This window comes from Urocitellus parryii, chromosome 3, assembly GCF_045843805.1.
Source record: "Urocitellus parryii isolate mUroPar1 chromosome 3, mUroPar1.hap1, whole genome shotgun sequence".
In the NCBI taxonomy this organism is placed as follows: domain Eukaryota; kingdom Metazoa; phylum Chordata; class Mammalia; order Rodentia; family Sciuridae; genus Urocitellus; species Urocitellus parryii.
In genome coordinates, this window is record NC_135533.1 from 152,359,502 (window position 1) to 152,387,302 (window position 27,801).

The 27,801-nt window shown below is 51.6% G+C and overlaps 1 pseudogene; it reads left to right on the plus strand.

Moving 5' to 3' along the window:
- The first annotated feature begins 284 nt into the window (after positions 1–284).
- The window catches only part of LOC144253786 (carnosine N-methyltransferase-like), a 39,836-nt pseudogene continuing 12,319 nt past the window's right edge, over positions 285–27,801 (plus strand).

Consider the following 27,801-nt stretch of genomic DNA (forward strand, 5'->3'; position numbering starts at 1 on the left):
CAAAGATGGTGGCCTTGACCCTGAAGTGACCTTAACCAATGACCTGGCCTAGTTGTTGGTGCGTGTAGTCACAGAATGTGTCCCTCACCCCCCAGCAACTCCGTATTACTGTTACATCCAGGAAACTCCAGACTTGAATGTGTAGCCCCAGTTGCCCTGCACACCCTCCTGCTCTGGTTACACCAAATAAAGATGCACCCGCATCCTCAGAGCTGCTCAATTCCTCACCTGCAAACATCAGTCGGAGGTGCCGCCTGGCCAGCGCTCCTGGAGCCCTCTCGGCCATGTCGTCGCTGCTGTTTGGGGGCCTGAGGTACAATCTCAGATGGAGCCAGGACACTCTGCTGGGAATCCACACAGGGGACCACGTGCATCAAGGGGTTGCCAGCCTCCCCCAAGGACTCCAGCTCCCCTGGATGCAGCTGAGCACAGAGTGTGAATGCTTGTGCCTGCATGGATTGATGGAGGTCCAGGATGGAAATGTAGATGACTAATGCCACTTCCCAGTGGCTCTGGTTCAGCCTTGGGTCACCCTAGTGACTGGTTCCAAGTGACTAGACCCAGAACCTGGTTCCATCTACCCAGGATGGCAGAGTCCTCAAACACAGAGGTTGGAGAGAGACGGGGTACCCCCAAACAAAGCCTGGAAATGCCAGGGAAGGGCACTTCCCCCTCGACAGGCAGCTCTTGGTGGCATTGCTGCTGTAAGCTGAGTGGTGGCCTCTGTCTCTGCAGTCTCGGGGGCATTTTGTAATTAGTATTCATTAAGGCAATTACTTTAATAAATTAGACTCAGTTAAATATAAACATTTCATCTCAATTTTTTTTAATTAAAAAAAGAAAACCTGCCTAGTCTAATCCTGCAGCAAGTACAGTACCCCCGTCCTGCTGGGGGCTGGGATTTGTTTGGCTCCCATAGGGCACTGGGGCCGAAGCCCTTGGAGTTTACCTAATACGACATCTCATTTTGCAGATGGGTGAACTGAGTTCAGAGAAGAGAAGATCCTTGTCAAGGCCACTGTGATGGTAGAAAGGGGGCCCACTACCTGTCCCCAAAGTTCACATGCTAAAGGCCTAACATTACATCAGGATGTGACCTTATCTGCATACACCAGGCAATCAGGTTAAGCAGGACATTAAGGTGGGCTCTACTCTAATATGCCTTGTGTCCCTTATAAAAGGGCAAATCTAGACACAGCTGCACCCAGAAAGAATACCAGGGGAAGACAGAAGAGCCATGCTTCTACAGGCCAAGGGACACCTGCAGTTGACAGAAGCCACCGGAGGCTGGGGAAGGGAGGGGGCGCTCTCTTCCAGGCCTCAGGAAGAACCAACCCTGCCACACCTTGAACTTGGACTACCGCCTTCCAAAACTGTGAGACCATCAAATTCTGTTAACCACCTTGTTCGTGGCACTTTTTATGAGGATGCCAGTTATACTGAATTCAGGCCACCCTACGTCCTCAGTTTCACTGATGGCCCGGGCAAAGACCCTGTCTCCAGGGACGATCCCAGTCTGAGGTGCATGAATTCAGCCAAGTGTCAGTGGAGAAGCAGGACCCCCAGCGAGCCCACTTTCCACACTCCCCAGGTGGCCCGCACTGGCCCACGTCCTGATGGGGAACTGCATGGAGTTCAGCTTCTTCCACTTGCTTCAAGAAGTGACAGGACAGGGTGGCTGCTGTGCCTTTTCCCATTTCCTCTGTCTAGATAGAGGCTTGGCAAGGCCCTCACCCATACCACCTCCCGCCCAGGGCCTCTGCTGCAGGTTCTTGGCAGGACACAGGAAGTCCCAGCTCCTCCCAGCTCTCTTCAAAGCATTCTTCTCCTACCTTTGATTTTTATTGGTTTGTGTCTTCAATGCTTTGTCTGTAATTACAGTTTGCTTCGTGCCTTGTTTAATAATGACTAATGTGAAGCAAAGGGGAGCACAGAGCTAAACGAGCATTTCGTAATTAATATTCATTAAGGCAATTATTTTAATAAATTAGACCCAGTTAAATACGACCATTTCATCTCAATTTTTTAAAATTAAAAAAAAAATTAAAGAAACAAAAACAAAACCCACCTGCCTCGTCAAACACTGTGGCAAGGGCAGGGAAGTGGGCAGAAGTAGGAAAGCAAAGACCAGGAGAGGGACAGGACGGGCGCGGGGAAGGCAGGGACGATGGGATGACAGTGGCAGGAACCTGGGAAAATCAGCTCATCCTGTAGCTGGTCATGTTTTACATTAGTAATGACAGGGAACATTGATGGAGAGCTCACCAACTGTCAAGAACTTTGTCTTGATCGTTTTATTTAATCCTCACAGCAATCCATGAGGCAGGGTCTTTTACATTTATTGGCATTTTATAGACGAGGGAACTGGGTCGCCCAAACTCACACAGCTAGTAAGTATGGAACCAGAGGTTGAAAGCTAGGAGGCCTCACTATCTTTCAAAAACTAACAAAACCTGCCCCGTGACCTCTTGCCGCCAAGGCCCCTGCACTTCAGGTGTTAGAAAATGGAAAGTAGCCATCTCCCTAAGATGTGCAAAAAATGGGCACTTGATTAGTTCTCTGCTGTCATTTTCTTGAAATTCTTAATAATTTGTTTGGCAAAAGTGCCACATTTGCATTTTGTATGGGGGCTTGCAAATTATGCAGCCAGCATGAGGTATAGGTTTTGCAGCTATAACAAACAGACCCGGAAACATCAGGACTTTGCTTCTTACACAATAGCCTGCAGTAGGCAATTCTGACAGTAAAATGGTTTCCATCTTCATTGTGTAGCTTCTGTCCTTGGGTTTGAGAAGACTGTCCATTCTCACCACACCCTGGTCGGGAAGAAGGGAAAGAAGCCAGGGAAGCCCAGGCCTTTAGGGCAGAGCCTGGCAGTAGTACTTGTAACTTACTCTCATTCCATTGGTCAAAACAAGACCACATGGCTACACTAAGCTGCCAGGGGAGTAAGAAATGAACACTTTAGCTGGGCAGGTTGGTATCAAGGTAAAACTACAAAACCAACCTTTTAGTATTCCACACAATCTTGCTTCTGTATCCTTGGGCTAATGCTCTCAAGCAAACCAGTTTTTTTCTCTCTCTCTGGTTTCTGGAAATCCAAGACGAATTCATGCAACTCTTAAAAATGAGGAGGGTTGGTGTCCACAGCCCCCTAGAGTGGTGTGCAGGATGGGGTGCACCTTTGCCTGCTCCCTGCTTCTTTGGAGTGGGCTGGTTGGGACATCACCCTGCCTCCACCCTCCACCCTATCAAAGCATCAGGAAGACCAGGGTAAGGGCATCCGTGTTGAAGTTCTTCAGAGCAATCTGAGAAGCACATGGAGGCTAAACCATAGAGGCTGTGTGCTTGGATATCGGACTGACCATGGCTGCAGGCGTCACACTGCGGCATAAATGAAGCTTAATCCGATCGTGGCCGCGTCCTTTCCTTTCTACAATGCCTCTAGCAGCTGCTGAGCTGCCACGGAAGAGTCTGGTAGTGGCAGCAACAGAGCCCTGTCAAGACGGCAATATCTACTCCCTTGCCTTTCTAGGAAAGGTTTGCCAGCTCCTGAATTACTAATGGCTGGGCAGGAGGGAGCTGATTTCTTCCACTGAGAATCTAGGGCTACCTCCTATCTGGGATCTGGCAGTTGGTGATTTCAGGGCTGCTGAGAATGGAGCCCAGGGCCTCATGCATACTAGACACCCACTCTGCCTCTGAGCTACCCCTGCCCTCTGTGGCACCTGAAATGTTCCTGTATGTGCTTGTAGTTGAAGTCCAGGGGGATCTGGAAATGTCCTGAAATGGTGGCATCGGTGAGGCAGCTAGTGCTTTACTCAATACTCTCCACCCGCCAAGAACACTGCACAGGGTGTAGAACCATCGTTGTGGGCAGGGCATCAGTTTGGGTTGGATTTCAGTCCTGTCTCAATTCCTCCTTAATTTGTAAGTGCTCTTGGATTTGTACCTCAGCTGCCTGGTCTTGAAATTGTGGGTACTGAATTAGGCTGGGCAGGGTCCTAGAGATTTAGCACCCCTAATCTAAATGGACCTCTCACAAGGGATTGCCATCCAAACACAGGTCACTAAAAATATTCCATGAAATCATCTTCAGGATGTAGATAAGGTTATATGGAACATAAATGAATTTCATGTTTAGACTTGAGTAGACCCCCAAAATATCTCATTATGTGTATGCAAATATTCCAAAACTTGAAATACTGCTAGTCCTGAGCATTTCACATAAAGGACATTCTTCCTGTCTCTCCAAAATGCAGCCCTGGAACTTGGGCACAACAGAGCCAGCACCCAAAGGGGCACTTTGAAGGTCGTCCTGAACTTGGCTGGGGCAGAGGTGCCATTGGAGGCAACCATGGGCTCTTTCCAGGCTCACTTGGAAGGACCTACATCTCACCCCAGCTCTGCCACCAACTCCCTCTTTGGCCTCCGATGAGTCTCCACCCGGGCCTGTCTCCCCAGGGGTATCATGGAGGGGCCTGCTCAGCTGCTTGCTAATGCTGTGAGGTGTTTTGATTTCCAGTTTGTGAGTTCCTTCTGAACTCTCTCCAAGTTTTCCCCATTCTTCAGAAAGAATACCCTTTGGTGCCTGAAAAGGGCCGAGTCTGCCCTGTATTTAGAGGACATATTCCTCCACGGGTCCTTGGGGCTCTGTTCCTGTCCATGAGCACAGCAGTGGAGCCAGCAGCCTGAGTCAGAGGCTGCACCGCCCAGGCATCAAGGGATTTCAAATTAGAGGATAAGACACCGGAGCAGTTTGATAGGATGAAAGAATAATGCAGCCTTGTTAGCAATACAGTAAAACTAAGCTTTTCTAATGCTGGGGGTGCCCTGGCTAATTAGGAAGGCAACAGATCTGATGGCTAAGCACAGTGGCTAGGAACAGACTCTCCGCCAGACCCAGCCAACTTCATCTCTTCTGCCAGTGGTAACTAGCTGTAGGATGCAGGTCTTCCTATTCTAAGTTAAAATGAAGTCGGTAATAGCACTCAACCAATGGTGTCACTGCAAGAATTAAATTAAAAAGAATTTAATGCTGCAAGAGCAAGGTAATCTGGAAGCTCACAGACTTCCTCAGTCCCAGCACCCTGAGCACCTTGGTAGCTTTTCATAGTGCCCTTAGGCAAGAAGAAAGAACCAAAGCTCCATTCACCAAGCAGTTAGCTCCCAAAGATTTAATAAGTATCTGTGACATAACAACTTAGCAGCCCTTTGGAAAAAAATAGTACTCATAAATTGAAAGGATGATAGTATTTCTGTTTCATTCTTAAAAAGCCATAAATTACAGTTGCCCATCAGTATCCCCAAGGGATTGGTCCAGGACCCCTGTGGATACCTAACTCCAAGGACTTTAGAGTCCCTCAAATAAAATGGAGCAGTGTTTGCACAGAACCCAGACACATTCTCCCTTAGAAATCCTCTCTAGAGAACTTACAATACTTGAACCAATGTAAATGCTGTGTACATAGTTGTTAGACTGCATTGTTGAGGGGGAAATGACAAGAACACAAAGTCTGTACAGGTTCAGTACAGACACAACTAGTCGTTCAAATATTTTTGGTCCATGGTTGGTGGAGGTGGAGCTGGTTGAGTTGGAGGTTTATATCCACAGGAGGTTGGTGACTGTCTCCAAAAGTTGTTAGCTCAGGGAACTTTCCAGATACAGCTGCACACACAGGGCCCCTGCACTTAGGGTGGGGACATGCATGCTTGTTGGGTGCTCCCCCATTTCCCACTGGGCACACCTGGTCACCTTCTCTTCCTATCCCACGTGGACTTTCACGGAGTCCTTGTGCTTTACTACAGCAATTACCAGAAACCAGAGCCTTGACATCATTGAAAGGGATATGATAGAATTGATGCTGAATTGGAGCTAGCTGTGTGCACCGTATGCTTTAGATATTAAGTGTGGCTTGTTTCCCTGGAAAGTTAAAGTAGATCAGAACACCTATTGAGGTTGCTGCAGCCATTGGGCACGTTGGCTTGCAGTTGAGAACCTTTGAGGGTAAGCTCTCAGAAGATGCCTGCTCTTCCTTCCTCCACGGCACCTCCCCTTACATTCTCCTCCTCCTCTCTTCCTCTTTCCAACACTCCTAGACGCCACTTCAGATCCATCCTGTACCTCTAGCATCTGGCACTGGGAGGAGTAGGGGTGGATTTTCTAACTGTTCGAATTGAATGAAATCCTGTTGGTCTCCACGTCTCAGTCCCAGGATTCTCAGAGGCTCACTCGCTTCCCTGGACCACGGGACACCTTGATGTTCACTAAACTGATGCACACGTCTGAGTCACAGCCTAATAGGTTGGCAAGACCTGACACAATTGATCCCAGTCCTGAGCTTAGGTCTGTGTTAGTTTCCTAACTACACAAGAGGTTCCACCAGATCATTGTATTAGAATCAGCAGGGGTCCAATTAATAGGACTTTTGAATACAGCAGTGCTTCTCAAAGTAGGGTCCTCATACCACCTGCGTCTAATTCACCCTGGGTGCTTGTCCACAGGCTCCTGCTTAGATCAACTAACTCTTTACTTTGGTTTAAACTATCTCCTTGGGTAGTTCTTACACCTACTATCTTTGGCATCCACTAACAGTTAATTTGAAGAGCTAATACCACGCAACTGTACCTCCAATCAGACTGTACCTCCAATCAGACGCTATTCAATAGCAAGGTCAACATGAGCCCACTGGCCCCAATGCTTTGGGGAAGCAGAACCTATTGTTTACATCCACAGGAGATTGGTGGCTATCTCCAAAACTTGTTAGCTCAGGGAACTTTCCAGATACAGACCCCACTCCACTTTCCACCTCTAGCACCCAAGTACACAGGGTCTTCCAAGCCTTTGTGCGGGGTTTTCCTGAACTGGGCTGTGACTACTTCCTTTCCCTGGAATCTCACTAATCTCCCTGTAAAGCAAGTGGGGAGAGGCTACATGTATTTGCAAGGTGCCTTTCACAATCCTGAGAGCACAAATGACTTTGCTCCTTTTCTTGAAATAATGGGGAATTGGGGGAACTTTTGCAGAGAAGTAACTTGACCATTTCTTTTGCCTTTGACTGGAGGGAAGGAATTTTTTATCAATTCCCAAAAGACTTGTGGTAACTGCCTCAGCACAATCCTGGCATCCTCTTCCCTTTACTCATACTGAAGAACTGGATATTCTTTCTAATGGCCACGTCACATCTCCTGAGCCCCTGCCAGCCTGTCTCCTCTCACTCCCGTAGCACGCTGGGCCTATTATGCAATGTCACCGGAGTTGTATAAAACAGGAACCTGATACTTTTGTAATATTTCAAAGTTTTTGAGAAAATCCAATGAGACAAGGAGTCTCAAAATATCAGGCAACTTAAGGTATTATTTTTGTCCATTTATCTCCTAAATTGCTCTCAGAAGAATTATCTCGCCTACACGTTGGTGGGAATGAAAATTGGTATGGCCATTAGGAAGAACAGATGGGGGAGGGGCGGTTCTCAGAAAACAAAACCTGGATCCACCATGTGGCCCAAGAGCTCCAGCACAGGGCTGCATCTGAAGGAGAGGAGACCATCCCATCCAAGACCAAGACCTGCCTACCTGCCCGTGTTTACCCCAGCATGTCCACAGCAGCCAAGGCGCACGGCCAACCAAGGTGTCCCTTGGCAGATAAATGCATGAAGAAAGTCCAGTGAGTACACATAACGGAGTCCCCGTCAGCCAAACGAGGAACGGAAACTGACTGCCAACTGGGGCAACATGGACAGAACCTGAGGACATCATGTCCAGCAGAAGCCAGCACAGAAAGCCAGGTGCCATGTGTCTGGTCACAGGCAGAGGATGAAAGAACGCACTTCATAAAAGATGAAACAGAATAGTGGTCACTAGAGTCTAAGAAGCCAGGAGAGAATGGAGAATTGGGGCCGGATCCTGGGTTCCAAAGTCAGGTAGGGGAGGAGTTGGTTGTAGCATTCTGTAAACAACGTGGGATGAGTGCCATCTCCAACAATTTATGAAATATTTCAAAACAGAAGACTCCTGAGTCTCCCCTCACATAGCAAAGATCCATGTCCCTGCATATAGAGATAAAAATGCCAGTTTTCCTGATTTGTGAATGATACTTTGTACATAAAATCTATATATGTATATAACTATAGTGTACCCCATAAACATGCAAGGTACACATAGATTTCAGCATAGATACTTTTTAAAGCCTCATTATTCTAGATGTGAAAGACCTCTGCCTTAGTTCCTGTCTCCTGGCTTTTCTTACACCCCACCACACACCACAGTCCCCGCCCACCTCCTCCCTCCAAGAGGCTCTCCTTTCCTCCAGCTCCCTCCTCCTTAAAGGCTCATCAGACATGGCACCTCCCTGAAGCCTCCCTGAGGTGCCCTTGGGCCTCCAGGAAGCAGCTCAGTGGCACAGCAGAATGGTCAAGGTCCCCCGGCCTGGCCAGGGCCCCAGCCTTCTCCCATTGTGGATGTTCGTCCCTCCCCAGGTGGTCCCACTCTCTGTGGCCTCAATTGCCATCAAGTGCAGGTTTGAAAATGTTAAGTGAAAGATTCCAGAAATAAAGAATGCATGGTTTTAAATAGCTTCCATTACCATCCAGTGTCATGCTGTTCTATTTTTATTAGTTCTTTTTTTTTAAAAAAAGAGAGAGAGAGAATTTCTAACATTTATTTTTCAGTTTTCGGTGGACACAACATCTTTGTTTGTATGTGGTGCTGAGGATCAAAGGAACCTGGGCCTTCTGGTGTGCTACCACTTAAGCACATCCCCAGCCCCTTTTATTAGTTCTTGCTGAGAGCCACAGCCAAGTCAATGATGCATGGCATTTTTGCCAGAAGGAGTGGTTGTGATGCCAGGGAGCCATTGAGATGATGATGGTTATGTTAAGCTGTGTATTCAATTGTATATCAGACCCCTGCTGTCCGCCTCAGGTGCTGGCTACTTTGGAGTTCTCCCAGGGATTCCTGGGGAGTTCGCTTTGGTTGGGGAAGTGCCTGAGGAGGGATTTCTGGTTGCTGTGTGGTGTGTCCCGAGAGAAGGCCGCGTGCTTGGGGTTCATGGGAGTTAGGAAATAAAGTTTGTTCCTGCTTGAGTGGCTTGTGATTTGTATCCAGCCAGACTGTGGCATTTGGTGGCCTGTGGAGGGACGCCTGAAGCTCAGAGGTAAGTGAAATAGCTCACCCCTGAGGGAAGGTGAGAGAATGGGTGACCATTTCAAAAAACAATGTGTTCTTGTTTTGATTTGTTTTGTTTTTGTTTCAAGCTGCCTATGCCTAGAACTTTCTCAGGCAAACTGGGAAAAATGGTTGGCTCAAGATGTGAAGTTGTTTGGCCACTCTCTTGCTATGTCTAGTTTATAAATTCAACTTTATCATGGGAACCCAGGTAGAGGAAAAAACAAGATACGGAGGGTTTGGTGCTATCCAAGATTTCAGGCACCCATTGGGGGTATTTCTGGGCACCCCCTGCAGATAAGGGAGGGGCACAGGACTCAATATGTTTCCTGCACACCAGCTAACCAGGCTAGACCTGGGTTTGTTCCTCCCTGGGCTCCTTCTTCCCCTCCCTCCGAGTTTGGAGTCCTCCTGCGCCACCTGAAAAATGCACCCTCTTGGAAAGGCAGCCTAGAAAGGTCTATCAAAACCCCTCGAGTGCATACCTTGATCCAACAGCCTGCCCCTGGGAGTTTGCTGTAAGTTAAGCCCACGGTCCCCACACAAGAGCTCAGAGAAATTTAATAAAGATATTCTTCACTGAGGCACTGTTTGTTAAAGCAGCAAAACATGAAAGGGCTTTTCTGTATCTCTCTAGGGGTGTAACTGTACAGTTAATTATATAGACATACCTTGGTATCCTCCAGGGATTTGTCCCAGGACCTGTGGACATCAAAATTCGGAACTTCTTTATGTAAAATGGTGCACTATCTACACACATCCTCCTGAATGTTTCCAATCCTTTCTAAATTGCTTGTAATACCTAACACAAGGTGAAGTCTGCCTTTGTTAATAAGGTAAGCAAAATACTGTATTGTTTAGGAAATAACAATAAAGAAAAAAATGTTTGTACATGTTCAGGGCAGAGGCAATTTTTTCCAGATATTTTAATCTATGGACTGGAGGAGCAGCTAGAATAATAACAACAAAGGAGATCAATGCATACGATACCAAAGGACTCCGAGCTCTATACCTGCCTGGAACCCCGAAGTGAGTGCTGTGTGGTCAGTTTACATCAGTAGTAGCTATGTGCTTCTGAGATGAAGAATATGGATTTGAAGGAGTCTCCCCCTCTAAAGTGTTTTGGAATGGTTTCAAGTCTTCCCTTTGCATATTTTACTTATTAAGAAATAATGATGGGAAGGGAGAGGAGGAGAAGGGGGAAGGAAGGACAGCAGAATAATGTATACATTATTATTAATATGGCTGTATGTGTATCCGTGACTGCATGACCAAAGTGATTCTGCAACCTGTACACTCAGAAAAATGAGAAATTATACCTCATCTGATTCAAATGTATGATATGTCAAGATCATTGTACTGTCATGTGTAACTAATTAAAAAAAAAAAAGAAGTAATAGTGCCGATGTGTGCTTTGATGAGCCCTGTCAAGGCACCGTGCCTCTGTGAAGTGTTCTTCAATGCCTTGGTCCAACAAATCACCTCCTCCAGCAGACCCTTAGCATCCATCTAGAGCTGAGCCCATTACCCCAGGAGGCAAGGACTGGGCTCTTCACATGCAGGCCAGGGGAAGATTCCCAGGGTTGGTGTGTCTGAGCCATCCTTGAGTGCTCAGCACCCTGTCCAGGGCCAGAGTGACTCAACCCATCTCAATCCAATAAATGAAGCTCATTCTTTCACCCCTGAGCTCTTATGTGGTGCAGAAGGAAAGTATTGTAAACACATTCCTTTTCCTCCAGTGACTTGCAGATGTGGAGCTAAGGAGGGCATGTCTGGAGCACTGGAAACGTTTCCAGGAGAAATAGCCCATCAGGGTCCTTGATGTCCTTGGGATCAGAGTCAATGATACAGGTCAAAAAAGGTAACCGAGATCACCACAGCAGGAACTTGGACAAGAGTCCTCAACAAATTAGATGGGCAGTTGCTTTAGAGGGTCATGGGATGGCCGTGGGGCTTCTGGATATTTCTCCTGCTCTGCAGTTCAACGTGAAAACAACTATGGTAACTAATGCTGAGACACTGGCCATGGCCATGCAGTGCTGTGTGGCTAAGTGGGATGGGCTCAGCCTTGGTGGCCACTAGGCAAGGTGCCCTGGATGCTTCTTCAATTTAGAGTGTCCCCACTCATGGTGGGTGCACTTGGAGGTAGCCCCGTGGTATGTCAAGGTACTTCTGCAAGACCTGGCCCCAGGACACAAAGCCCTCTGTCACAGGCTCCTCCCCTGGCTGCAGCTTCAGTATCTGACTATCCCCTGGACTCAGCCAGGCCGATGTGATTGGCACCCTGTATCCGTGGGTCCACATCTGCAGATTCAACCAACTGTGAATTGAAAATATTCAGAAAAAAATTGGTCCTATACTGGACATGTAGACTTTCTTGTCATCCTTCTCTTAATGACACCATATAGCACCTACGTATGCTGGCTTAGGTACTGTCAGTAATCTTGAGATGATTTAAAGTATGCAGGATGGTGTGCATAAATCATATGTAAATATTATGGCATTTTATATGCAGGCCTGAGCATCCTTAGATTCTCATGCCTGTGGACTCCTGGAACCAATCCCCAGAGGCTACCAAGGGACAACTGGACTGAGAATTTACACACTGCAATCCTAATAAAATGTCATTGTCATTCTCATTTTAGAGATAATAAAATTATAAATAATACATTTTAAATAATAAAATTATCTCTAAATTGATTATAAAATAAGGCTGAGGGTCAGAGGTAGCAAGTGACAGTCTGAGCAAAGGAGGCAATTTTCTTCTCCATCGACCTGACCCAGGGGCCACAGGAAGGCGAGACTTGGATGTTGGTGTGTGCCTGGGGAGTCATCTTCCCGTCTGTCCAGTGGGACAGCCGGGACGACCAGCCTCAGGACAGCAGCACAGCACAGCATGCACAACATCACCAGCAGGCCATTGGAACCAGGACCACCTGTGACTCGCCATTGCTCACAGAGTGGAGTCAGACCTCAGATCCTCAGTGACACGACTCCCTGTCCCTGTGTTGAGCAGGTCATACCTCCCAGCCCAGAGAGGAGCAAGATGATTTATCAAAGGAGCTTGTGCATGTAGATGAGTGACAAGACTTTCAGACTCCCTGCTGTGTCCCCAGATCTACAGCTGTGATATCAAACTCTGCTCCATCCCATCTGATTCTGTCTTGAAGTCATGCAGCTCAGGCCCTATGCAGGGACTACCTTTGCCTGTCCTCCCCTCCAAGACCTTACTAAAACTCCCCTGGATTAGCTTTGCTTGATAGGTATGCCTTTTTGTTTTGTTTGTTTAGAGGTTTTGTGCTTTGTTTTGTTCTTTGGAGGAAATTGATAGTTGGCACTTCCTTCCTCTGGCCTATAAAACATCATATGTCCTCTGGCCTCAGCTTGTCCGGTTGACTCCTCTCCTCTTTGCTCTCTGAGCTTCAGCTACACAGGCCTTTGGTCAGTTCTTGGATTGTGCCATGCTTCCCAGCCCCTTAGTTGGTTGCTCCTCTGCACACGTGGTTCCTTGGGCCTGCCCCGCTCTCCCAGCCTTCTCTACCTGGTCAGCTTTTGCTCTTCCTTCAAACCTCTTCCCTGTCAGTTCTCCTGTAGAGCTACTGACTAATCTAAGTCTCCCTAAAATTTGCTCTTTGTAGACATTTATTTCTACTTCACAGCAGAAATAATGTTTAAAGGGAGAGAATTAAATTCCAGCAGATGGGATAGAGAGAGAAGATGGGAGGGGGAGGGGGATAGTAGAGGATAGGAAAGGTAGCAGAATACAACAGTTACTAATATGGCATTATGTAAAAATGTGGATGTGTAACCGATATGATTCTGCAATCTGTATACGGGGTAAAAATGGGAGTTCATAACCCACTTGAATCTAAAGTATGAAATATGATATGTCAAGAGCTATGTAATGTTTTGAACAACCAATAAAAAAAGAAATAATGTTTAGTTTCTCTTTGGATTTGGGTTACAGTTAACCCTCCATACCTCTGGCTTTTGCATCCAAGGATTCAAACAAAAAATTCTAAAAAAGAAAATGACATCTGTACTGAACATGAGCAGACTTTTTCTTGTCATTATTCCCAGAACAGAACAAATATAATTACATAGCATTTGCATTGTATTAAGTGTTGTAAGTAATCTAGAGGGAATTTAAAGTAAGCAAGGTTATACACAAATACTGTGCCCTTTGATATAAAGGGCATGAGCATCTCCGACTTGCAGTATCCCCAGGGGATCTGGACCCAACCCTCTGAGGATGCAGAAGAACAATATTTGATTACTGTGTCCATCCCTCTAGGAGGTGACCTCCTTGTGGACAGGCACTGAGTCTGTTTTATCACCCAGTCCCTTGCACCTTGAAACATTATAGATGCTCAACAAGGAGTGTTTGGATAAGTCAATGAGTGGGTGGGGAATGATAGCCAGACTTCACTTTTAAGAACACCTCGTGATTGTGGGTCTGTGCCCATGCCTACAAGCTTCACTTGCTCCCGGAGCAGGAAAGGGAACATGGGGGCTGTAGGAATGGAGGCACACTGGCAGTGGGGAGAGAGCAGGGAGGAGAGGACCCTTCCTCTCCAGGATTGGCTCTGGAACTTAATCACATTGAGATAAATGTCTAACCCTATCGTTTGTGGAGTGTTCCCCTTCAACTTCATGCTGGGGTAGAAAACCATCAGGAGGAACAAGGAAAAGATAAGAGTTGATATTCTGTTCAGTTCAGCAAATTCTCACACGTTTCTTAGTATCGCATCTTTGGGATTGAACAATGGGTCTTCCTTGGCACAGGCTTTTCTAGATTTTAAGAAAACTAAGCTCCTCAAGTTCCTGATAGGGCCTGAGAGCATCTCCCACAGCATCCCCCACCCCTACTTTCAAGGGATGGACAGGCAGGTAAGGGTCTCCAGCCTCAGGACTGTTGAAGCACCAAGACGCCTGCTGTCTCTTCTTCTAGGCCGAAGATCTATCTCATGTTCTGCATTTCTACCTGGGAGTGTTTTCATCGTAACTTTATAACATTTTACTAAAAAAGAAGGAAAGTAATTCACGTTGTTGTTCACACCTTTATTAAGGTCTCACTGACAGCTCATGAACCACACACAGGCTGACAGTACAAAATGATGAGTGTTGATGTACATGTGCCTAGGAGACCTTCAACATCAGACCATGAACATGCCACCACCCCAGACCTTCCTCAGGGACCTTTGCAACAACAGTCCTCCCCTGCAACAGATTCACACACTACTGCTCATGGGCTGGTTGCAACCACAGATTCATTTGTATTTTTTTTCAATGTCAATCTCCCCTGGTTAGAACTTCTCCCCACCCCTTCTACAGTTGCAAGGACTGCAATAGAAAGCAAAATGGGTATTACACTTTTTTTGTGTAGGGAGTAATAAGATCTTTCTTTGGGCAGTAATAAGATCACCTGCTGGCTCCTGTTGAAACGTTTTACTGTCTTGGGGTACTGGGGAAAGTCTGGCAAAAGGACTGCCTTGGTTGCTGCCATCAAATGACCCCTATGAAATTGGGGAGTCAAGGATTAATCAGCTCTCTCTTGTTCCACCAAGCTCCCCCAAGGTCATTTAGGAAATTCCAGCTTAGACCCACTTTGCATCCTGGATCAATTTGAAGGAATGGAAACATGCTGCATTGGGAGGAATAAACAATGAAGATAAGGTGGATGGAGTAGGTCTTTCAAGACTGTACCTTTCTTAACATAATAAAAATGATCTTCACATTTCACTTTAAAAACTCGCTAAGAATGTGCGGAGGGAGGCTGATCCCAGAACACCCTGGCAACTGGCAGCTGGGCAATTTGCAGGCAATTGACGGCTGTGTATTTGCATGATGTTCACATGGAAAATAAGGTGTTGACTGTTGACACAACTTCTTGGCAAAAATGCTCCAACAACTCATTCCTTTCCAAGCAGCTCTCAGGAGGCTGGACCCCACGATGAGTCACAACCTGCCAAATGCCAATCAGATTGGTAACGAGGCTCCTACCAAGCTTAGCTTCTAGAAACCTGCACACTTCACATACTCATATCCATTTCTTCATGTTACCCTGTAATGAAACATCCCTTTGTGCTTCAAAGGAACAAGAAACCACCAAAAGATCAGAGTCCCAGTTGGCAGGAAGTTTCCCAACGGGCGCCTGTTGGGACAGCACCAGCTGCAGTCAGGACTGTAATCCCAGGTGGGGCTGACCCAGGACTGGGGGTGCTGGGCCCTTCACTCGAATTGTCTGGTTGCCACCCTACCATCCCAGAAGGTGAAAAACTCATGACCCCTTTTAGCAAAACAGGCAGTGGTGGCTGTGGCTGGAAGACCCATGAGTTGCCGGCAGCTACTTGGCTTTGAGGGGAGAAGGCATACTTGAAGCTGGTCCACGTGCTGAGAGGGTAACCTGTCTGTCACAGACACACAGAAGACCCAGCTGCCCTCCCACCCACAGGTCCTTGCTGGATGCTTTTCCTGAAGATGGCCCTGTGTTCCAGCTTGCCCTGGACAGGCCAGAGCCACCTCAGGGGCTCTCCACCCATGATCATACTCTATCCCTTCTCCACTATCCCTGCTCTACTCCTGACCAGGACCAGGACCATGACCCAGGGGCAGTCTAGCAGCCCAACCCCTCCCTTTGGGCAGGACAACCCCTGCGGAGCCATTCACACTGCAGAGGTCCTCCTGGGGCCAGTGCGTCCCTGGAAACCATGCTTACAGGATTTTCCCCATCCTTTCCTGGTTTCTCTGCTCCCTTCCAGGTCTCCTGCGAGGAACTACAGACCCTCAATAATGGGTTTGTCCAATATCTCTAGTCCAGCTTCACTCGTAGGAGACGAACTCAGACAAAGTGACCCAGGGAGGCGAGGAGAGTCCTCTTCTCTCCATGCCAGGTCAGGGCTCCGGAGCTCTGTGGGTAGCCACGGGGCTGGTCTCAGTGCAGCAGGGAAGAGCCAGGGCCAGAGCTGGAGGCAGGCACGGGGCTCAGCCTCCGCTCTCAGGAAGAGTGGTCTACACACAGAGCACTCGCATCCAGACCTGGGCCACATGTGGTAGACAGTGCAAGAAAAGCACTTCTGCTCAGGCTTGGTTGCATGAGCACACAGGTGAATGACGGATGTATTCAGGGGCTCTGGGAGAGGAAGGAAGGCTTCCCATCTCTCTCTACTCCAGCCTCAAGCACTGAGCAGAATCAACAAAATCACTACCCCCAACTGGGACAGAGAAAATGAAAGATACCAGCTTCCTTTGAACTGAGAGGTTAAAATCAGGGAGAGTCTGAGATAACCTCTTGAATCTAATGGCCCAGAACCCATCGTAATGCAGACAGGTGCCTGAGGAGGTGATCTATCTCTCTCTCTCTCTCTCTCTCTCTCTCTCTCCCAGAGATTGAACCCAGTTTTACTTAACCTCTAAGCCACGTTCTCAGCCCCTTTTTCTGTTTTTTTTTTTATTTTGAGACAGGGTCTCCCTAAGTTGAGGAGGCTGGCTTTGAACTTGTGATTCTCCTGCCTCATCCTCCTAGGTCACTGGGCAAGGTTCTATGTTTCTGAGGTTGAACTTAAAGATCCCAGGAGTTAGGTGTGGGGTTCTCTGGGGTCCTCATCATACAGTGCCTTCCTGATGGTATGAAGCCAGAGCCTGTCATGAAGCTGACCCGAGAGCCCAGCCTCTCATGGCTACTGGGACCAGCCTCTCTCCCATCTGTCCCTCCTCCATCCTCAGCCTGAGCACCCACGTGCATTCAAGGGCCGTCCCACTCGCCGTCCCCGCCACAGTTAAAGCCTCACTCTTCATTCCCCCAGGTACTCTGCAGCAATCATGGCGGGACGTTGGCCCTTTGCGGTCACTCTTCTGACTGTGGATGCAGAGGGAGCCAGAGGTGGCCCACAGTGTGACAGGGAGCCATGCCTGGCTGGAGCTCCAAGGATTTCTTGCTTCTACCTTCATGGTTCTGCTCTCTGCACCTTTCCATAGCCATCCCCCTGAAGGCTGAGTCCCCAACTCACCATGTTAGTTCACTCTCTGGGACAAAGCGCATGAGGGAATCCACTTCAAGGAGGAAAGGTTTGTTTGGGCTCCTGGTTCATGGTCAGCTGACTCCGTTGCTTTGGGGCCTGTGGCGAGGAGAGCGTCATGGGGAGCCTGTGGTGGGCAAGGCCTTGCTCGAAGTTGCAGAGGCAGGAAGCCCTGGCAGCCAGGACACCGAGAGACAGGAAGGGCCGAGCCCACTGTCCCCTTAAGGGCTTGCCCCCCATCCCCTGTGGCCAATGTCCTCCTGCTGAGCCCCGCCCCCTGAAGGCTCCAGTGGACCCCAGGCTGGCCACCAAGCTTCAACACAGGGGTTTGGGGGACACTTAAGAGCCAGGCCATAGTGCCCTTCACCTCCCCGCTCACATTGCTGCTTCCTCCTGAGCTGCTTTGGCCTCTCTCATACCTTGTGGGCCAGGTGCTCCGGCCCCTGTGTTTCTGGCCACGTGCTGAGGGCACGGCACCAACGTGTTTGTGGATGGCGAGACCTGCAAGGGCAGAGAGCCCGCCTCACAGGCATCTCTTCATGGCTTCCTCTGCCTCTGATGGCACTGGACGGGAGCTGTGGACGGGGCTGTGGATGGTGCTGTGGACAGGGCCGAGGGTCATTGCGACAGGCACCCTGCCCTGCCCCCATGCCATGTGGACTTCAGAGGAAAAAGGAAGGTGGCATTCTCGGGACCCCACCCTACCACAGAGGGAGAAGAGCTCCCCCCTGAAGTGAGTGACGAGAACGACCAGGCTGGGGATTGGGGACCATGACTATGTCACTGCAGGATGAAATGAATGCAGTTGGAGACAGGCCAGTCGTCTGGCACACCCAGTGCAGCCCAGAAGAGCAACGGGCCTCAGTTTGGCTGACTGCTCGTCCACGGGCTTGGGAGGCCACCTGCACCTTGGCATGCCCAAGACCCGTGCTGCCCATTGCTCAGCAGCCATCCACAGCACCTGGACTCCAGGAGCTCCGCCAGCCTCTGTGAAAATGTGATGTCTCTGGCTCATGTCCCAACAGAAGCCCAGACTGGAATTTCAAGTGTGATCTCTGGATCTTCTCTAACTTGGTTGTTTGAAGCAGCCGGACAAATAAAGAGTCTGCCGGTAATTGCCTACAGCTTCTAGCATGATGCAGCCCGGGGTCAGATCCTCCCCGGGGACTTGTCTGTAGCGAGTGCTTCTTGCCTGAACAGGACAAGAGAAAGAAAGGAGCACAACCAAACAGCCACAGGAAACAAGAGGAACTGGGCCAGGCTGGGGTCCCGCACACCCATGACCTCAGTTGGAGGTCCCTCCCGGACTCCTGTAGACTGCAGCCTGCAGGGACCCAGGGAGGTGGGTACACTTGAGAGCCACCAGAGCAAGGGAAGTCCCTGTGCCCTGCTAAGGGTTGTTCCAGTGAAGAGGAGCTGGCCAGGATGCTACCTGATAGCTCTCTGGTCAGAGGGCAGCCGGACGGTATTCCTTTACACAGGTCTGTGCAGAGGCCACACGCTCTGACCTCTTGGGTTTCATGCAAAGTGCTGATAGACTTCCTGGGATAATTAATAGAGGAAATTGGAAAGGAAGGAACACTCTATCAATTATCAATAGGCAGCTCCAAGGAACTTGTCAAATTAAGTAGTTAAAATACGATGAAAAGAAGCCCGTGGGGTTTTGAAGCAGCCCCTTCACGATGGAGCAGACCGAGAAGCTGGGACATTATCCTGCTCCCACAGAGTGTGCTGGAGGGAGAGGGCAGAGGAGGAAGCCAGGCATGGCTGTAATCCAGGGAAGGTCACCTGAACCCACCGCCCAGACGATTGTGTGCAGGGAAGGGCGGGGGGTGTCAGCATTAGTGTCAGTCAAGGGGGAGAGAGAGAGAGAGCTCTCATTCCCTGGGGCCAGTTGCTTTCAATGGTTTTTGGCTCCTGGTGGCTTTGTGATCTCCTGAGAAGGGGGTTTTCTGCAAGGGCAAGCACACAGGTGCCCCTTTTTCCTGGAGTCCCAGGGTGCCCACTGGCTTCCTGAAGCTCAGCCCGGGAGCCCTGCTCTGGGACCAGCAGCCGTTGCTGTAGCTCAGAGCACATAGAAGGAGGAGGTCTCCCCGCTCCAAACAGACTCAGGCATGTGCCCCCTGCCACCGCCTTACACCTGTGACCTGGGGCCTCACCTCCTGGAATCAGCTGCTCTGCGGTGAACTGGACATCGACATCTGCTCCTCCAGGCGGCCCTCTCACAGGCGAGGGGGTCACTCTAAATCACTGTGGAGAATCGGGCCTGGATGCAGATGGAGCTGAGGAAACCACTCCCTTCACTAGTATTTGTGAAGCGCCAGCCGCTGCAGATGCCCCAAGGAATGCTGGGAATTCAGATACACTAGGACCAAATCCTTGCCTGCAGGACCTCACGGGGCTACTGAAACCCACAAGAGAGAGGTAGGCAGATGTGCAGGCGCTGAGGCCCTGGGGTGCACCCAAGGGAGTGCAGAAAGGAGCTGTGAGGATGAGGCTGGTGACCAGGGTTGGCTCTGGGGGTGAGAACCTGAGCCGAGGGATTCTGCTGCTGGCCCAAGGTCTGAGCTCAGAGCCAGGCACCTCCAATACCAGCCAGACCAAACGGCTTCTAGACTGGGTAACCGGGCTCCAGGCTCCTCCAGAGGGCTGGCTCTCAAGTGCCATCTAGGTAATCTTGACTCCACTTCATCATTTTTTCGCCTAGTGGCACCGGCTATGCAGTCTGGACTGGTGATTTCTGCTTTCCACAGAATCCCTGCAGTGTAGACGGAGCCTGTGGGTCCGCAAGGATGGGCCAACTTTCTTGCCCTGACTACTCTGCCCCGGGAGTGGGCCTGACAGCCAAGTGCTGACTCAGCATCCAGCCCACTGCCCAGCGGGAAGCGCAGGCTTACCTAGGCCATAGGAAGAGCACGGGGTCCCTCGAGGAGCCGAGAAGGTCTGCAAGGATGTGGGGGCCGGAGGGCTGCAGGGGATGACGGGCCATATTGCACAGGGCTCGGGGGGCACGCCAACACTCTGCTTTGTCCCGAGAGCAGTGGGAAGTCACCAAATGCCTCCAAACGCCTTGGACAGTGTCCTTCCCTGCTCTGCTTTTCTGTCTGAACCCGGACAGCATGAGGAGCCGACTCTGTGTTCCCAACTGTCCTTCCCACACTCCCCTCCTTCTTCTCTTCCTAGAAATAGCACCCCGGATCTCCCTTGGTAACTTCCCCTTCCTCCTTCTTAATCCCAAGGCCTGGGAGGTATTGATGCCATCCCGGCTCTTGCAGGGAACCTGTGACCCTAAGTCCACGGATATGTCTCCTCCATTTTACCAACGGAGTTGATCTGACCATAGTCAAAAAGGAAAAAGGGCACAGTGCAGAGATGAGCTGAGTTTCCCAGAATATGAAGCCCTCTTTCCCCTGAGAACCTCTCCCTTTCCCCTGGATAGTGTGGCATAAAACTTCCCTCTCACCAAAGGAACTGTGACAGGAGAAAAGCTTGTGCTTTCTGAGGGCCACTTCAGGTTGAAGTTGACATTCTGAAAGTCAGATCCAAGAAATGTAGCCCAATGGAAACTTGATGATACTTTGTGAGCATCTGAATCAAGCCTCACCTGATGTCCAGCCACCTCTGGGCCTTTCAGCCTCCTGAGCCAATGATCCCACTCTGTTTGGTTAAGCCATTCTGAGTTGGCTTTTGGACACGGAGGTGCTTCATCAATTCCGCAGGCTTTAGCAGCGATCTAATGTTGCTGATTCTGCAGAAGAGTTTTTACAGACTCCTCAGAACACAGGGCATCTGGGAGGTAGAAGCCATGTGGAAACTGTAATCTGAAAGCATGAAATCTCATATTTTACCCAAGTATTATGATGGGCTGTCAGTCCAAAACTTCACACCACAGCATGGCCGAATTCACAGTGAGCGGTCTGAGATGCATGTGGACACAGTTCCAAAGATTCAGGATTCAGTTTCCACTTGGAGGAGAGCCTAGAATTTTTGGATGTCTCTCCAAGGATTCAAGCTGGTGGATCTGAAAAGCCAGCAGGGGGATCTCCTGAGGAGGGTTTTCATGGCTCTCGGGGACACTTCCTCTCTGTGGATAGGAAGGCCCTTTGCTGCTGGGCCTCGGGCCCTTCCAGGGGGAAGCTGGCGGGGGCTCAGAGGGGTGAGTAATGCCAGAGACTGGGAGGCAAAGGCGGCCTTTGGCTGGGGACGAGCTGCAGTCAGCAGCAGCTGGCCCGGTGGGCAGCGCAGACTTGGAGGCCTGCAGCTGCCCGTGCTGAGTTTGGTGCCCGTCTCCTCCTTTTGAACTCAAGGCAGACGATAAAGGGCAGTCCCAACCCTGCTGCATTGAGGCCTGGGTCTCGGCCGCCAAGAGCCACACTGAAGAATCGAGGCTCGGCTTGGCCTCTGTTCCATCAGGGCCTTGGGCCTTCTGCGGAGCAGCCTGCTCAGGGACACTTCAGACGGGAGAGAAAGGGGCCTGGATGCCGCGAAGAGACCAGGAAAGGACCCGTGATCAGCCCGTGCGTGGCCTGTGGGAACTGACCCCTGTGGCTCCCTTGGAAGCTGGCCAGGCACCTGATCCCTCTGAACGTCTGTTTCGTCTTCAGCTCAATGAGGGACAACAATTGAAAAATAAGAGCCCAGGGCACACTTCCGCACCAACCTGTGCAAGAGTGAGCTCCCTCCACGTGAGCACAAGAGTCAAATTCAACCCCAGGACACTACAAAAGCAGTAACCCGTAGGCCAGGGTCACGGAGGGAGGGGACCAATGGAGCTGGAAACCACCGCTGCTTCCCACACGTCCACACAAGACGCGCCCTGGGTAGGGGGTCACACAGGTCAGCCCTCGCCTGGGCACGTGACCTGTGGCTTCTGCCCAGTGAGCCTGTGCATGAAGGGAAACTAACTTCCTCCAGCAGAGTGATGTCACTGTCACTCTGCAGAGGTGCTGGCCCGCCCGCGGCACAGTGGTGCAGACATCAGCTCACGGCCTGCGGGAGGTGTGCCAACGTGACACATTTAAACCCTGAGCTGATCCAAGACAGTTAGCATTGACACTGGGGGAGAGGCAGGCAGAGAGGGAGGGGTGTGTGTTCCTGTTGATGACAGGGGGGTGGGGCTGACCCTGGGGCACCCCAGAGAGGCAAGTCCCCCACCCAGTGCTCAGCAGCAGGGGGAGTTCAGCAAGGCAAACTTGGGGTCTCCCTTCACAGTGGTCCCGTTGGCCCACCACCCGTCTCGGAGCCAATAGACCACAACAGCCAAGTTTGGACGTAAATTGCTCTTTCTTTCCCTGCTAATGGGGGACTTCCTTTCCCGGGGTTGGAAGGGGTGGGGATCTCTCTGGTGACTTCTGCTTATTTCCCACTTGAGCCAGAAAAGCAAGTGCAACTTAAGACAGGAGAAGCAGGCCGGGCTTCCTGCGTCACTGAGGGTTCAGATCGGCTTTCGTGGCTTGGAGGGAGTGACCGTTTTTCCCAAGCCCGTCCTCCATCACCCTCCCGGCCAGAGTGTCTGGGAAACTTGCCTGCTTGTTTTGCAGGGACCATTAGGTTAAGAGAGAGATTGAAAATGATAGGAAGACGTCAGCAACTTCCTCGGTCTCAGCCAAGAGAAAAAGGAAAAAAGAGCAGGAGGCCAGTGGTCAGCGTCTTGGCCTGGACCCTGCAGCCAGGCCGCCACAATCCCAGAGCTGGTTCCATCCTTGAGGGTGGAGTCAGCGCACCCCAGAGGCCTTCTGAGGGAACTCTCAGCAGAACAGTGAGTGCTGGGAGACGGCTCCTCGTCCATCCTGAGGGTAATGACACTGGCTGGGATGCATGAGAGAGGTGTCAACAGGAACAGGGGACTACAGCAGGAACGGGACATGGCCACAGGAACCATGTAGAGCTATCAACCCAGCCGTTCATTTCAAGCCCTTGAAACCATTGTTGAAACCATTCATTGAGCAAGAAGGGGCACTGGAGGCTCCAGGGAGGAGCCAAGCCAGGGAATGGAGAGCCAATGTAGAGGGGACTCACCAGTCTAGGCAAGAGACCCCTCCCACCTGGGTGTGGGGAGGGGGCTTTTATACCACCACAGTCAGGGTAACAGGGACTCTCCTCTCCAGGGGAGACACCCTTCCCACCTGGGTGTCAGGGGAGCTCCTATACCTCCTCAGCCAAGGTAGAGGGGACTCACCCTTCCAGTCGGAAGACCACTCCCACCTGGGGGTCAGGGGGAGATCAAATACCAATGCAGCCAGGGTAGAGGGGACTCGCCCTTAGAGGAGGGAGACCCCTCCAACCTGGGTGTCCTGGGCAGCTCCTATACTGCCACAGCCAGGGTAGAGGAGACTTGCCACTCTAGGCGGTAAACCCCTCCCACTTGGGTGTGTGTGGGGACTTGTTTACCCCTGCAGCCAAAGTAGAGAGTACTTGCCACTCCAGGCGCCATACCCCTCCCACCTAGGTGTCCGGAGGAGCTCCTATACCACTGCAGACAGGGTAGGGGGGACTCGCCCCTATAGGAATGAGACCCCTCCCACCAAGGTGTCCAGAGCAACTCTTATAGTTTCCCAACCAGGGAAGAGGGGTTCAGCCCTGCAGGCGAAAGACATCTCCCACCTGGGTGTCCAGGGAGCTCTTATAGGGCACGAGCCAAAGTAGAGGGGACTTGCCCCTCGGGATGGGAGACCCCTCCCACCTGGTTGTCAGGGGGCGCTTGTAAACCACAGAAGCCAGGGTAGAGGGGACTCGCCCCTCCAGGTGGTAGACCCCTCCACTTGGGTGTTAGGAAATGCTACTAAACCACTGCAGCCAGGGAAGAGGGGACTGGAGGTGCGAGTCCCCTCTACCCTGGCTGTGGTCATATATGAGCTCCCCCTGAAAATCAGGTGGGAGGGGACTCCCACCTGGAGGGGAGATTCACCTCTGTCGTGGCTGTGGCTGTTTTGAGCTTCCCCCCACACCCAGGTGTGAGGGGTCTCCTGCAATAGGGTCAAGTCCCCTCTACCCTGACTGCAGTGGTATAGGAGCTCTGCCCACACCCAGGTGGGAGGGGTCTACCCTGTGGAGGGGGGAGTCCCTTCTACCCTGGCTGCTGGGGTAGAGGAGCTCCCTGGACACCCGGGTGGGAGGAGTCTCCTGTCTGGAAGGGCGAGTCCCCTCTCCTGGCTGCGATGGTATATGAGGAGAAAGGGGAGTAAGGGGAGCAGGTAGCGCAGGGAGAGGAGGGCTCAAGGTCCAGGTTCACTGATGGATGTCAGGATTGAGGAGCAGGGCTTGGGCTGAGGGAGGCCAAAGTACCCAAGCAAGGGGCAAGACTACCTTTTCCCAAAGGATGCCCACAGGGCCAAATTCCCAGTTCTAGTCCCTTGGCCCAAGTGAGCATCCTGAGACAGGGATCTTGAAAAGGTACCTAGCAGGGACAGGGACAACAGGAGGGATGAAGGAGGGTAAAGCTTGAAGAGCCAGAGGAAGGTTGTTGTTGGGGTGTGGGCCAGGACTCCAGGAAAGAGACCAGGCTAGAGACCTAGAGGAAGGCCCAGGCTAGGGGAGAGTAGGGAAGGGCGGGGCTGGGCAGAGGTCCAGGGAAGCCAAGGGGAGCAGGGTCCAGGCCTCAGCAAGGCCTGCAGTCTAAGCCCAGGGAAGCACGGAGAAAGATGGGCCCCCAGAAGCTCAAGTGAAGATGCAGACCAGGGAATGGAGAGCCAAGGGCCAGGCTTGGGCAGGGGACTCAGGATAGTGGACAAGGTTTTGGAGGGATGGCAGGGGATCTAGCAGGGAGCAGACAGGCTCCTGGACCAGGGCCACCTGCACGTTGGTCCAGGTGCAGGACCAAAGGACCAGAGAGAGCAAGGGGCCCAGGCAAGGGGCAGGGCTCAGTTTTCCATAAGATGCCTTGGCCCAGATGAGAATCAAGGGACAAGGACCTGGCAAAGTAGGCCTGGCAAGTGAAGGAGGCCAGGAGAAGGGCGATGGGAGGGCACAGCAGGGGTTCTTGTTGGGTGTGAGGGGGGCAAGATCCAGGACCCAAGCCAGGTGCCCAGGCAAAGGACCCACCTGACCGACAGTGAGTGAGGGATCCAAGGAGCAGGACTGCAAACGCCAGAGGAAAGCGCAAGGGAAGGGGAGGAGGGACTGCACGAGTACCAGGATACAGAGAAAAGTGAAAGGAGCACCTAGGGGAGCATGCTGGCAGTCCCAAGCAAGGGGCCCACAGGTCAGATCCAACAGGAAGAGACTCCATGCTAAGCCAAGTGACATGAGGATCACTGTCAGGGGCTCAGATGTGTGCCCAGGCCAGGGACTGGAGCAAAAAGGGTGAGGGTTAGGGAGGGCAGGGTGTAGGCATGGGCAGCATGCAAGGCAAGACAGCAGGGTTGGGAAGGGAGGGGATCTCTCAGGGCTGGTTGGAGCAAAACTCATGTTAACTGCCAGCCTTCAAGGTTCAGGCATTGAAAGGGACTCAGGCGAGGGGCAGAGCTGTTTCCCATAGGGAACCTTGAGGGCACAGAGACCAGCCAATTCCTCTCCTCTGCCCAGGTGAGTAGATCCTCAGAGAGGGACCTGGACCAAAGTAGGATCAAAAGAAGGCACTGTGAGGAGATACCTGGCATACAAAGGTTGTGGGGGTGGTCGGTTGGCAGCCAGGACCCATTCGAGGAGCCCAGGCTAGGGAGAAGCAGGGAAAGTGAAGGGTCCCAGCCATTCCAGGATACCACAGCACCAGTAAAATCAGAGGGGAGGCACAGGATGGGGCCTCTAAAAGGAGGCCTGAAACCAAGGGAAGGGAAGGGTCTTTGAGAAGGGCAGCCAGGGGCTCAAGCAAGGAGCCAGACCCAGTAATGGAGAGCCAAGAGCTAGCACCTGTGGCTGGGTGAATGAAAATGGATATGGATGGGGACAGGAGGGAGGGGAGCAATTGGAGCAGCTGGGGCAGGGGGATAAGGCTCAAGGTCCAGGTCCACTGCAGGGTATCAGTGTTCAAGAGTATAGGGCCGAGGCTGAGGGAGGCCAAAGGGCCCAGGCAAAGGGCAGGACTACATTTTCCCAAAGGGAGCCCACAGAACCAAGAGGCCAGATCAAGTCCCCTGGCCTGGGTGAGCATCCTGGGAAGGGGATCAGGAAAGTGGGCCTGTCAGAGACAGAAACGACAGGAGACCCGAAGGAGGAAGCAGCCTGAAGGGCCACAGGACAGCTGTGGGTGGAGTGGGGACAAGGACCCCAGCAAGGAGCCCAGGTTAGGGACCTAGAGGAGGGCCCAGGCCAGGGAAGAGCAGGAAAGGGCGGGGCTGGTAAGTGGGGGCTGCACTGGTGTACTGCAGTACAGGGAAGCCAAGGGAGCAGGGACGTGGTCCCAGCGAGGGGCCCTCAGACAAAGCACAGAAAAGCATGGAGCAAGATGGGCCACCAGAGGCTCAAGTGAGGAGCCAGGCCAGGGAATGGAGAGACAAGGACCAGGGGGCTCAGGACAGTGGACAAGACTTGTGAGGGAAGGCAGGGGGTACAGCAGCGGGCAGGCAGGCTCCAGGCCCAGAGCCACTGCCAGGGGTCAGGGTTCCAGGTGCAGGACCAAGCACCCAGGGAGAGCAAGGGTTCCAGTTAACAGGCTGGGCTCTGTTTCCTATAGGTGCAGTGGTCCACATGAAAATCCAGGGACAGGGACCTGGCAAAGGAGATCTGGAAAGAGAAGGGGGCCAGTAGGAGGGCGACAGGAGGGCTTGGCCTGGGTTCACGGTGAGTGCATGGAGGGGCGAGAGCCAGACCCAAGCTAGGTGCCCAGGCAAGGAACCCACCTGACCGTTCGAGGGTGAGGGACCCAAGGAGCAGGATACCAGCTAGGACCAGGGAAAAGTGCAAGGGGAAGGGGAGGAAAGGCTTAGCGAGGACCAGAAGACAGAGGGAAGCACAAGTGGCACCTAGGGGAGCCCACTGGTGGGCCCCAGCAAGGAGCCCCCAGGTCAGAACCAACATGAAGATATTCCACGCTTTGCCAATGGACATGAGGAACTGGGAAAGGGGCTCAGGCTCATAGGGGCAGCATACACTGCAAGAGGGCAAGGGAGGGAAGGGAGGGGATCTCTAAGGGCTGGGTTCAAGCAAGTCACATATTAACTGCCAGGTCTCAAGTTTCAGGCAGTGAAGGGGATGCAGTCAAGGTCAGGGCAGTGTTTCCCATAGGGAACATTAGGGTGCAGATGCAACCCAGTTCTGCTCCTCTGCCCCAGGTGAGTAGTTCCTCAGAGAGGGACCTGGACCAAACGAGGGGCAATAGAGGGCACTGTGAGGGGATACCTGGCATGCAGAGGATGGAAATGGGGACAGTGGGCATCCATGACCCATTCGAGGAGCCCAGGCTAGGGAGAAGCAGGTTGAGTGGAGGGTCCAGGCAGTACCAGGATACCCCAGCACCAGTGGAACAGAGGGGAGGCACAGGATGGGGCCAGTAAAAGGGGCCTGAAACCAAGGGACAGGGACAGAGTCCTCAAGAAGGGAAGCTAGGGGCTCAAGAAAGGACCCGGGCCTAGAAATGGAAACCTAGTGCTAGCACCTGGGGCTGGGTGAATGAAAAGGGACATGGATAGGGAGAGGAGGGAGAGCGCGGGTGACACAGGTGAGCAGGCGGCTTAGGGGGAGG